We start from the raw sequence: 13,270 nt of genomic DNA, 5'->3' as shown, positions 1-13,270 counted from the left end.
TTAAAGGAGATTAATTCTAAAATCCTTTGAAAACTCTTTCGAGTGAGACAAAGAGTGCCTTAATTAACTTAATCCTACTTTCGTGGAGTTAAAATTAACCAAAACCCATTAGGTTCTTTAATCAATCTTTTAAAACCCTCTTAACCCTTAGTCTATTTCTAGATCTAAGTTAATTAAGTCCAATTTCTTGATTAACTATCACTTGGTTTTCTCCTTTCGGTGCTTCAACCAAGGATTAAGAACATAACTTAATGGGGCCCTTCATTAAGCATGTGAATAAGCACACAAGAAATGGATTAAACCTCATAAATTCATTAAATTGGGACTAACCCAGTTCAAATCCACAAAAATAACCAAATATTACATCCCTTACTCCAGAATCAAAGTAAAACTACTCACTATCCATAATGTTTACAAGAAATTCGAGTTTATAAGGAAATAAAGCTTTAATCTAAGCTAAGAAACAAGAAACTAAACACTAGAAATGTAGGAAAAATGTAAGAAAAGAAAGAAATCTCCAAATCAGTTTGGAAATGGAGTGGGAGATGATTGTGACTCTTCATTCTTGCCTCCCTATTCCTTTTCTTCCTCTACTTGCTTCCCCCCCTTCTAAAATGGGAAATGGGGCTCTTTATAGCATTTTCTGACATGGAGCCCTAAAATGGTGTGTTTTAGGAGGGATTTTCTGAGGAATCTTCTGACTCATTAATGAAATCTTTGTGGGACTGCATAAGTGGACTGCATAACTTATGCAGTTTTCGGCTGTTTCTGGTTCACTTATGCAAAACTGCATGACTTGGCGCATAGGTTATGCACATTTCCGTGAGATTGCATAAGGGAGGCGTGAATCTGCATAAGCTATGCACTCTCCTTATGCACAATTCGGCAGGTGTTGGAACAGTGTTTCTTCTCCTCATGCGGATCTGCATAGCTTATGCGGCAAGTTATGCGCAATTTTGTCAATGCATATTTTCACTTGAAAACTTGTTTTTGACATCTTTGGCTGTAGAAGTCACTCCTCAATGGCAAAATTTCTTTTCAGTCCTTCAAAAACACCATTTTTCCTACAAAACAAAGTAAAAATTACAAATTAATCCAAAATTGACAATTATGAAAAACTAACTAAATAACTAATGAAATTAGCTAAAAGTGACTAATAATCAAATAAAATGGCTATGAAATTAAACCTAAATGATTATGCAAAATGTATGCATCAAATACCCCCAAACTCAAGCTTTTGCTTGTCCTCAAGCAAACTTTAAAGTGTTATGCAATTTTTAGGGGTGCCTTATCCAAAGAGCTATGAAAATCACCTATTAAAGTAACTTAACACACCTTTAGCCATACCAGCAATCCATATACCCATCCTTCAAAATGCAAAGAATCTAATGCTTATCCAAGCTTTCACCGCTTAGCCATCAAGTCAATTATCATTCAAATCCCCAAACCAACCAATCAAAAGAGAGAGTCATGCTCAAAAGGAATTCTAGGACAATCAATAGTCAAAGTGTCTCTATATGGAATGATGGAATTGAATGAATGAATGAATAGTTTTCCAATCCTATAGGCAAATTCCCTACTCCCATCTCCACTAATGTAGCAAGTACTATCAAGAGATCAAAGGTCTTTTTAGGGATGTAATGGGGCCATGGGGTTCAAAATGAGGCTAAGAAGAAAGATGGGTAAAAAGGATTCAAAGCATGAGAATATTTTCAATCTTGACAACATAAGGTACACTTCTTATTTTATTATATTTTTTTCTTTTTCTCTTTTTTTATATATGGAGGAGAGAAATACACAATGAGAATTGTCAAGTGCTAGCATAGTTTACAAAACACATAAAAATGGGGGGACATTTTGATACTTTAAACTTGTATCTTGCATTGTCCCTAAAAATGCCACCCCCAAACTCATTTCTTTTAATACTTTGGGTGGATTTCTTTCATTTTGAATAACAATAGTGAAAAACACATATACTAGCACTTTTACAAGATGACAAGCACTTCTTCTCCCTTTTATTGAATTTTTTTCTTTTCTTTTCTTTTTTTTTATGTACCTAATGTTATAAATAATTATTCTCATGAAAAAGGTTGGAGTGTTTGGTTCATTGGCTAGGTAACAATAAGGATTTCAAGAAAAATTAGGGGTAAAAAGGCTCAAAGGGGTTTGCAAGGGTCAATTTTAATTAGGAAAATGGCCAAAGGTTTAAAATGAGAAGGTTTAAATCAAAGAATGCCTAATCATCTCTCTTTTCAAGTACAAGCTGGTATTTCGCCTTGAAAGGTTTAGAAAATTTGTTCTAGGATTGGTGAGACATCATTTGACTACCTTATATCCAATAACTCCCTCTAAACACTCCAATCTCTAAAGGACTAGTTGGGTGGCTTTTTGGCTAAGAAGATATAGGCAAGGGATAGACACTTCAAAACCTTGCACCTCTTAGGAGACTTTCAATCCACAAGCCCAACTAAAGGTAAGTCAAATCACTCTCATAGGTAGCTTTTCAATACTCAAGGGATTTGGCAAAAGATTTTAATGCATGATGCATGATTCCTAAAAATGAGTAATGCATTAACTAAATGGAGGAAGTCTATTTGTGTGCAATGTGTACAATTTCTAAGTGATGTATAATGTGTGTGTAAATGTGTTGTGTATATGTATGTAAGGATGTATATGTAAAATATTTACAATATATGTAAATGGAATGGGATGAGATGCTCCTATACTCAAAATGTGAAAATGAAGCAAAAATCAAAATGTGCACCCCCAAACTCAAAATTAGACATTGTCCTCAATGTCTCAAGTAGTGCATTATCAAAACTCAAAGTAAACAGGAATTGTGAGATTTAAGAGCAAAAAGAAAGAGTTACCTGGTATGGAGCAGATGAGAATTCAAGATATAATGGGGATGCATAAGAAGCTGCAAAGGTTATGCAGAGTAAGGTCTTTATCGAGCAGTGCATAAGCTGTGCGGTTCTGCATGAGTGGCAATAAGGACTGCACAGGCTATGCAGAACATTTGCATAAGGGTATTCATAGCCTATGCAGTATATTCAAAAGCTGCTGCATGATGATGAGCAAGGGAAAATGTGCAACCACTAGTAAAAGCATGCAAATATATACAGAGTATGGACAAATATGCATAAAGTGAAAGATGCAGAGAAAAATTAGGGCAAATGCGGCGAAAATAGGAGTGGAGAAGAAGAGGAGAGGTAATGCCGGAATAAATGGACGTGGGGGGAAAAAGGAGTGAACAGGAATATCGGGAGGTGAAGGTGGGAAAATGGTACCGAAAATAAATTTTTTTATTTGAACAGGGCATGCGTTAAGGCTGCATAAGTGAAAAATGAGTGTGCATAACTTATGCACTCTCTTATGCATGTTTCGGTGGGTGATAAAAAAGTGTGAAAAACTGATTATGCAAGAGTGCATAGCCTATGCACTAACTTATGCAAGTTTCGGCCTGTTTTGGATTTCAGAAAAATAGGTCATGCAGAAGTGCATAAGTCATGCACTCTCCTTATGCAGGTCTCGGCAAGTTCTAGAATTCAGAATTTGTGGTCATGCGGAAGTGCATAAGTCATGCACTCTGCTTATGCACCTCTCGGCAGGTTTTGATTTTTGGGAGTTGTGGTCATGCAGTTGTGCATAAGCTATGCACTCTGCTTATGCACCTGTCAGCATGTTTTGGTCTTTTAGAAGTTTGGTCATGCGGAAGTGCATAAGTTATGCACTCTGCTTATGCAGGTCTCGGCAAGTTTTGGTCTTCAGAATTTGTGGTCATGCAGTTGTGCATAAGCTATGCACTCTGCTTATGCACCTCTCGGCAAGTTTTGAATTTTGAAGGGTTCGGTCATGCAGAAGTGCATAACTTATGCACTCTGCTTATGCACCTCTCGGCAGGTTTTGAAATTCAGAGTTTTTGGTCATGCGGAAGTGCATAAGCTATGCGCTCTCCTTATGCAAATTTCGGCAGAGAGAGAAAATGCAGGATTTGAAGTCATGCAGAAGTGCATAAGTCATGCACCCTGCTTATGCAAGTTTCGGTAGATATGAAATTTGATAAAAATGTGGCTATGCAGAATTGCATAAGCTATGCACTCTCCTTATGCAGGTTGCAACAGAGATGAAAATGGTAAGAATTGTGGTTATGCAGGATTGCATAAGCTATGCAGTTACTTATGCACAATTCAACAAGATTGAGAGAACAATTGAAAATGATTTGCAAGTGTGAGAAATACCCTAGAATGAAGAAATATAATTCTATGAAGCATAAATCATGAGAAATTGTCATAAAAAACACATCAATATATACAAAGTCCATCAAAATTGCATCACATAAACTTGTAGAAGTGAATCCTGCATAAAAGCCTTTGTGAACCATGCCATTTTGACTCAAATTCTGCAAATCAACATTTAACACATAAAACTCAATAAAATCTGCATAAAGTTGCATTTTTCCACAAATTAGAAATGAACTCTCCAAGTTATGCCAAGAAAATGCTATATGTCCACCTTGAATCTCACAACCCAAATAGGCTCAAAACTACAAAGATGACCCACTTACCACCATATTAACATTAAAAGCACAAATACTTAAAAGTTACACACCTAACCTCACCAAGAAACATAAGCCATCTGCTGCAGACCCCTCCTTTGCTGCAGAATTTCATTTTTTTCTCTCTGCATAAACCAGGTAGTAGACCTGCACAGGTTATGCAGTAAAAACCAATCAAATTTTGGGAGAGTTTAAGGGCAAAATTTTCAGGTTAAGAATCACTCCCCAGCAGTTCACCAACCTTCCTCCATTGAAATACATCTACAAGGGACAAGATTCAACAATGCCAAAAATTGAATTTGGGGAGATTTAAGATAAAAACAAAAGTAATGTAAATAAAAGTAAATCAACAAAAGCAAAATTAAAGAACTTGGGGTGCCTCCCAAGAGCGCTAATTTATAGTCCTTAGCTGGACTCTTTTCATGTTTCATGGTGGCTGAAATTGGAATTTATTGCCTCTGTTTCCAATAGGTTCTTCAATGAATCTATATTTCATTTTTCTTTCCATCACATGAGAAGATCCTTGTTGCTTTATCTAAAAATCCAACCATTTCTTTCTTGACGACCTTTGGTGCATCTTTTTCTTTGAGAGATGGTTGCTTGACTTCACTTTTCTCCACTTGCTCAACTTGAAAGATTGGTGCCATAGGACAAGGTGGATTACTATTCAAATGTTGTGCAAATGCAACCTCTTTTGGATTTTCATCATTGATACTCCCTTCATGGATAAGACAACTTTCAAGAGAAGCCTTCGGATAGCTCTTTCTAAAGTGCTCTTTTACTAACTCATCAACTATATCAATTCTCAAACAAAAGTCTACATCTTCATGTTGCTTCTTCTTATCATTACCAATGTTGAAGACTAAATGATCCTCTCCGACTCTGAGAGTGAGCTTTTCACCTTTCACGTCAATCAAAGCACCAGCTGTAGCTAGGAAAGGCCTCCCCAAAATGATTGGGATATTAGAATCCTCTTCCATGTCCAAGATGACAAAGTCAACAGGTATGTAGAATTTCCCAACCTTTAGAGGCACATTCTCCAAAATCCCTTCAGGATACTTAATTGATCTGTCAGCTAACTGAAGAGAAATGTGGGTCGGCTTAAGATCTCCCATGTTGAGCTTCTCATAGATGGAGAGGGGCATAAGGCTTACACTAGCCCCTAAATCACATAAAGCTTTTATAGAACATGATTCCCCAATGTGGCATGGAATTGAAAAACTCCCTGGATCCTTGAGCTTTGGAGGAAGTTTCCTTTGGAGGATAGCTGCATTCCTCGATTAAGGCTCTGATCTCATAATCTTCAAGTCTTCTTTTGTTTGAGAGAATTTCTTTCAAAAACTTAGCATAAGAAGGCATTTGGGAAAGAGCATCAATAAAAGGCACATCTATATATAGCTTCTTTAAAACCTCTAAGAACTTCCCAAATTGCTTATCAAGCTTGGCTTTTTGAAATCTCTGTGGAAAGGGAAGCTGTGGCTTGTAAGGCTCTGGAAGTATATATTTCTCTTCTTTCTCTCCAACCTCCTCTTTACCTTTTCTTGCACTCCCTTTTTCACTCTTTTGTTTTTCATCTCCCTCAAAATCTTCCTCATTTTCTCTCTTTTCAACTTTTTCACTCTTCTCATTATGCACTATTTTACCACTCCTCAGTGTGATGGCATGACATTGCTCCCTTGGATTTTCTATTTGACTAGGAAGTTTCCCCATAGATTTGGTACTTGATGAGCGTGCTTGTTGTGCAATCTGATTTTCCAGCATCCTATTGTGTGTTTGCATTTGTTCCAGCCTTGCTTTCATCTCTCTCATCTCTTCATCACTCTTAGTTTGATTAGCAAGAATTTGTTGTAATAAAGCCTTTGTGGTGGAACTTTGTTCTTGCTGTTTTGGTAGAGGTGTAGGATTTGCATTCTTTTGCTGAAAACTAGGTGGTGGTTGCCAAGGTTGTTGGTATTGATGCCCTTGTTGTTGTGGTGGAAAGTTCTGAGTTAAAGCTTGAGTTTGCTGATTCCCCCATGAAAAATTTGGATGATTCCTCCAAGCATATGAAGGATAATCTACTCCTGACTCATTGTTCCTTCTGCATAAGTAACTTGTTGAGAATTCCCAGAGCATGATGATGAACTGACTAGCATACTTAAATCCTCCATTTTCTTAGCAAGGACATTAGTGAGTGCATCAAATTTGGCATTGATCACGTTGAATGGATCAAGCTCATACATTCCAGCAGCTTGCCTCTTTTGAGTTGGAGCTGGTCCTCTTGGACTACTCCAAAGATGAGTATTCTTTGCTATTTTCTCTAACAACTCATAAGCTTCATCTTCATGCTTAATGATGAATTCCCCTCCAGTTTGAGCATCAATGATTCCTCTGATAGCAGGAGTGACATTTGTGTAAAAATTTTGGTTTATCATCCATTTAGGAATGGCATGATGTGGACATTGTCTCTCCAACTCCTTCCATCTCATCCATGACTCATAAAGAGTCTCATCTTCTCTTGGTCTAAAAGCAATCATTTGATTCCTCAACTCTTGAGTTTTTCTAGGTGGAAAGTATTGGGCAAGAAATGCATCAGTGAGCTGCTCCCAATTTGTAATTGAGTTGTGAGGTAAAGAATCAAGCCAATCCAATGCTCTATCTTTCAAAGAGAATGGAAACAATTTTAGCCTTGCTGCATCATCAGACACTCCTGGTTGCTTTTGCATGTCACAGATCATAACAAACTTCTTAAGATGAGTATGAGGATTTTCTGAAGGATGACCTCCAAATTGAGAATTCTGAATCATTTGTAGTACTCCAAAATCCATCTTATAACTATTTGCATCAATTCTTGGTCTTGCTATACTCTCTCTTAAGTCATCAAAATGAGGAAATGCATGATCCATCAAACTTCCCTTAGGCACATTAGCATTTACAACTTCTTCACCATAAGTTGCATTTTCATTGTTTCGATCATTTCCAGCATTACCACCACCAATTCCAACTCTTTCTTCAGCCATTTCTTGTTCAGTTTCAGCTGCTCTCAATGCTTCTTTTCTTCTTCTAGTTTCTTTCTTGTTGGCTCTACAAAACTTCTCAATTTCAGTATTAAATAATATGGATGTATCACTTGTGCTTCTAGCTCTTCTCATAAAAGATTAAGAGTACCTAAAAAAAAAAAAACAAACAAACACAAAATGAAAAGATAACAAATATAAAACTATAAACAACTAAAATAATCAAGAATTCAATCTTAAACAAACAACTCCCCGGCAACGGCGCCAAAAGCATGATGTGTCCCAACCGCAAGTGCACGGGTCGTTCAAGTAGTATAGAAAAAGATATCGTTCCCACGAAGAGTTGTGTTAATGATTGAATTTTTTATATAAAATAAAATATGTTAAAATTGTATTTTAATCAAATTAATAAAAGAAACTTAGGAATTTGAAGCATAAGGTATGAAAATGCAAAACTAAGTTCAAACAATGACGAATTTAATAATTCGCAAAATAAAGAAATTGATAATAATGAAAATTAATAAAATGAGATTAAACTAAACACTCAAAAGTAAAATTCCAAGCAATAATTGATGAAAGACGATTCTGGAGTTAAGGGTTCATATTTAAGTCATTTTGGGATTTTTCCTAGCTAGCCCAATCCATAAAATTTATGGGTTTAAAGGAGATTAATTCTAAAATCCTTTGAAAACTCTTTCGAGTGAGACAAAGAGTGCCTTAATTAACTTAATCCTACTTTCGTGGAGTTAAAATTAACCAAAACCCATTAGGTTCTTTAATCAATCTTTTAAAACCCTCTTAACCCTTAGTCTATTTCTAGATCTAAGTTAATTAAGTCCAATTTCTTGATTAACTATCACTTGGTTTTCTCCTTTCGGTGCTTCAACCAAGGATTAAGAACATAACTTAATGGGGCCCTTCATTAAGCATGTGAATAAGCACACAAGAAATGGATTAAACCTCATAAATTCATTAAATTGGGACTAACCCAGTTCAAATCCACAAAAATAACCAAATATTACATCCCTTACTCCAGAATCAAAGTAAAACTACTCACTATCCATAATGTTTACAAGAAATTCTGAGTTTATAAGGAAATAAAGCTTTAATCTAAGCTAAGAAACAAGAAACTAAACACTAGAAATGTAGGAAAAATGTAAGAAAAGAAAGAAATCTCCAAATCTGGTTGGAAATGGAGTGGGAGATGATTGTGACTCTTCAGCTGCTGCCTCCCCTATTCCTTTTCTTCCTCTACTTGCTTCCCCCCCTTCTAAAATGGGAAATGGGGCTATTTATAGCATTTTCTGACATGGAGCCCTAAAATGGTGTGTTTTAGGAGGGATTTTCTGAGGGAATCTTCTGCCAGCTCATTAATGAAATCTTTGTGGGACTGCATAAGTGGACTGCATAAGTTATGCAGTCCCTTATGCAGTTTTCGGCTGTTTCTGGTTCACTTATGCAAAACTGCATGACTTGGCGCATAGGTTATGCACATTTCCGTGAGATTGCATAAGGGAGGCGTGAATCTGCATAAGCTATGCACTCTCCTTATGCACAATTCGGCAGGTGTTGGAACAGTGTTTCTTCTCCTCATGCGGATCTGCATAGCTTATGCGGTAAGTTATGCGCAATTTTGTCAATGCATATTTTCACTTGAAAACTTGTTTTTGACATCTTTGGCTGTAGAAGTCACTCCTCAATGGCAAAATTTCTTTTCAGTCCTTCAAAAACACCATTTTTCCTACAAAACAAAGTAAAAATTACAAATTAATCCAAAATTGACAATTATGAAAAACTAACTAAATAACTAATGAAATTAGCTAAAAGTGACTAATAATCAAATAAAATGGCTATGAAATTAAACCTAAATGATTATGCAAAATGTATGCATCAGTAAGTTAATTAGATTTAGGCTCACCCCTAGGTTTGTAAATATTCAACTTGCAACACTTTTCACATATCCACAAAATCAGTATATCCTACATATCCCCAAATTCTCTCTCTTTCTCTCGATTTTCTCTTCTTCCCCTCTTTCTCAATTATCTTCTACCCAGGTGTCCTTTCCTTTCTTCCCTTTTCTCTTTTTTTTTTTTTTTTTTTTATTCTCAAGATAACGGTGATTACTCCTGAATAACTTTCTGAAGTTGCTTGTTTCCAGTTTGAAGCTCTCTTCTGCAATGCATGCAAACCATCTGCTTACCCGTTTGAAGGCACTCAACTGTGATGGCTTTAAATTTTTATGCTAATGCTGGAAGAGCAAATGTTAGTCAATCAAAATAGAGTTTCAGAAATTGGTTTTCGCCATTGTTAGTTTGTTCGCATTGTGAACCAGAAGGTAACATGACAAATTTAGCAAGCATTTCTTCATAATTCTTCATTTTCCTTACTTGTCCATGAAATCCTCTTAGTCATTTGCGACTTCCTGATGGTTCTGGATTGTAACAGATGCTTAGAAATGCCCCATGTGTGGTGGGAATTCTAGTAGATAGATGTATTGGATTAGCAAAGAAAATATCATCAACACCAAGATCCTTCCACGCAGCAGTCATCTTCATTGGAGACACAGAGGCTATGCAGGTCGCATTGTGCAGCATACAGGAGTAAAGCTCACAATGAGAAGATTCCTGCTTGATGAAAATGAACAGAAATCCAAATCAGCAATGAGAACATAAACTGTGTTTGCTCCATTCCCGTTGCAGCTTGACAGTTGGTGATCATCATTCACTGGTGCTTATCCAATGTGCAGATAACATAAAAATTACTTTGGAAATAATGTTGATAGGGGCCGCGCGAACACGGGCCCACTACCCCAAATCATGATGTAGACTCTTCCACTTAGGGCAAACGAGGCCACCTACCTATGCCATGAGTCTTCTTGATCACCATTTGACTCCGTCCAGTTAAATATGTTGCAATTGGCCATTAACTTCCTATTTATATGTTCTGTTCGTTTCTCAACTTTCATAACTATTTGATGTGGGATTAATGCCATGTATGAAGAAGAGAGGAGGAGAGAGTTTGCGCAGCTTTAATTATCTTGTGAAGATGTTCAGTGCTCATCCTTGCCATTGTGAACTGTCGCTATGGAAAAACAATTATCGGGGATTGTTCATGCTAAATATATCATTGCTCCTTCAAGTTGTAACAGATAGGAAAAGAGAACTTTTTATTTTTATAATGAGGAATGGTATGAAATTCATGTATTGAAGTATTTCAATTATTTTTTTGAAAATGTATAAACATGTATTATAACTGAATAATGGAATCAAACGAATAAAATTTTGTTAACTTCGTCTACTTGGGTTTATTTTTTATTAATAATTCTTTTTTTATTATTGTTTAATGATTTGGTAATTATTATAAATTAAATTTTTATTAATTAATATATTAATTATAATTTTATTAATAATATATTATTTATTATTTTTTTATAATTTTAATACTAAATCATATTTATTATTTTTATAAATAAAAAAGATTATTAATATTTTATTAATATATATATATATATATATATCATGGCATTTATGTAATCCCGTTTATGAAATAAAATTATACTAGTGTTGTTGGCTGTGCTCTAATGAGATCAGCCATCCAAAAATAAACGTAAGCCATTATTAATAGTAAGCACACGGTATTCTTTAGTAAAAGGCGAAAGAATAGTTCGCTTTGTGCTTACTACATGGCTCCATAAAATCTCATTTCAATAGCTGCTAGCTATATAGGAAGTTTGGTGTCATGTGAATTAGTTTTCAAAAGATGTGGGATTGCAACATCATTCTACATTATATTTAACAAGCAATATGCAGCAATCAGTTTTTGGATAGAGAAAGACAGCCAAGCCCTTCTCTTCTAATCCTTAATAATCTAGAGAACAGAGGAAAGCAGTGGACTAGCTTAGTAGCCTGCTATATGCGTCTGATAGTCAAAGTTGCACCCAATCATCAGGATCAATGACTCTCGGGAAAACTACATCAGTTGGTTTATATGCCCCTGATATGGTTGAACTTATAGAGTAAATAGTGCAATCGATTGCTGGAATGGACAATAACAATTACTGATAAGGAAGTAACAGATATGAGAGATCAGATTCAGATCACCCGGAGACAATCCAAGCTTCTGCAAATGAAAATGGGGGTGGCATCACTTTCGAAAGAATGTTTTCCCTTTCATCTTTCACTAATATGACCCGAGACATTTTGCCTTTGAGCAGAGTAGTTGGTCTTGTTGATCATCTTGTCATTTTACAAGAACCCGAATGCGGATGGAACATTAGATGGGGATCATCCTGGGCTTTAGTATGTGAAGCAGAAGTTGACAAATTTAGCAAGCAATGCTTCATCATTCTTCATTTTCCTTACTTGTCCATGAAATCCACTAGCAAGTTCAAAATTATCATTTGCAAATCCAATTTGTGACTTCCTGATGGTTCAGGATTGAACAAATGCTTAGAAATGCCCCATGTTCAAGACAGAGGTATTGGATTAGCAGAGAAAATATCAACACCACCAAGATGCTTCCATATAGCATTCATGTTCATTGGAGACAAAGATGACAGAGAACCACTAGCCTATGCAGGAAGCTCACAGAGAAGATTCCTGCTTGATGATAATTCAGAAAACAACAGAAGAGCTGGAAATTACAGATCATGCAGAGCAGGAAGCAAAAAAGAAGCTGCTTTCGGGAGGGCACGTTCGAATATTGGGAAGCACCTGGTCTATTCAACTAAGACCTAAGCAACTCTGAAATCATTGGAAGGGCAATATGCATTAGGGGGAAGAAGTGAATGTAGTTCAAAGAATTTAGGTAGGTAAGAACTAGAGGTTACTTGTAGAAGACCGTTGGCAGGAATTTACTTTCCCTAGATGCCTTAGAGCCAAATTCCATGTTTACTTCAAATCAAGAAAACAGAAGTTTGAAGGAAATTTACACAAATTAAATATCATCATTTGAGATTAAGTGAATCTATAATATATCACTTTTTCTAAAATTATTTAAATATTCATTAATTAATTTAAATATTCTTGAAATACTATTTGCTGATTTTACCAGTAAAAAAAAATGTTTAGAGCAATAATTGAATTCAAAATTCTAACAAAAATCTTATCAACTTTGGAGCCCCTTATTAACTCTTCATTAAGTATTTTGTAGAAGTTTTCCATAACTAGAATTAGTGGGGCGCGCCAGGCCCTTGCAATAGTGCAACGCAAGGGCGACGCTCGAGAGCCCTAGTAGCAAGCTACTATAATGTGCCCTCCCCCTAGAAAAATTAATTTAATATCATGTGAGCCGATGGCCCACGTATCAGATATTAAACTGATAAGAACAGATACTACACTTGATCTTAGCCAAAAGGCCGAGAAAGGTATGCTTAAACTAATCTCTCATGCTTCTTTTAAAGCTCCCTCAGCCTTGGCAACTCCTGTTAATTTGTCAATGTGGGATACGTGAACTGTGTTGGCTTTAGCTCCCTCTCCACAAAACAAACATATTTGTCCTTCCAAGTCTTGAAAGCTAAAGAGTTCAATTAGTTGTATCTGAAGGAGGCATATTATATGCTATGTGTGTGATTAACTTGGAGAAAATTTTATACATTGTATGACCAAACAAGAAATAGCTGTACAAATCATCACAAATTTCAACTTTTGCCTTAAATTATCTTAATTTCCTAATGATTTGTGTAGGACTTGTCAAAGTGCATTTACTGATTGAATTT

At 35.9% G+C, this 13,270-nt stretch overlaps 1 long non-coding RNA gene and 3 other non-coding genes across 4 annotated transcripts; 1 reads left to right on the top strand and 3 right to left on the bottom strand.

The window, feature by feature from the left end:
• Positions 1–6,982: 6,982 nt before the first annotated feature.
• Positions 6,983–7,090, top strand: LOC131181203 (small nucleolar RNA R71). The gene has a single exon (XR_009149831.1). It is a non-coding gene; the product is annotated as a small nucleolar RNA R71 (small nucleolar RNA).
• A 2,371-nt stretch (positions 7,091–9,461) lies between these two features.
• On the bottom strand, positions 9,462–11,244 carry LOC110632010 (uncharacterized). The gene is made up of 2 exons (XR_009149642.1): positions 10,317–11,244; positions 9,462–10,178 (listed from the first exon to the last, which is right to left on the bottom strand). It is a non-coding gene; the product is annotated as an uncharacterized LOC110632010 (long non-coding RNA).
• LOC131181289 (U5 spliceosomal RNA) lies at positions 11,127–11,242 on the bottom strand. Its single transcript, XR_009149915.1, has one exon. It is a non-coding gene; the product is annotated as a U5 spliceosomal RNA (small nuclear RNA).
• A 1,483-nt stretch (positions 11,245–12,727) lies between the features above and the next one.
• Positions 12,728–12,923, bottom strand: LOC131181156 (U2 spliceosomal RNA). Its single transcript, XR_009149784.1, has one exon. It is a non-coding gene; the product is annotated as a U2 spliceosomal RNA (small nuclear RNA).
• Between the last annotated feature and the right edge of the window lie 347 nt (positions 12,924–13,270).

Source organism: Hevea brasiliensis, chromosome 6 (genome assembly GCF_030052815.1).
Source record: "Hevea brasiliensis isolate MT/VB/25A 57/8 chromosome 6, ASM3005281v1, whole genome shotgun sequence".
In the NCBI taxonomy this organism is placed as follows: domain Eukaryota; kingdom Viridiplantae; phylum Streptophyta; class Magnoliopsida; order Malpighiales; family Euphorbiaceae; genus Hevea; species Hevea brasiliensis.
This window is presented reverse-complemented; position numbering and strand designations above follow the sequence as displayed.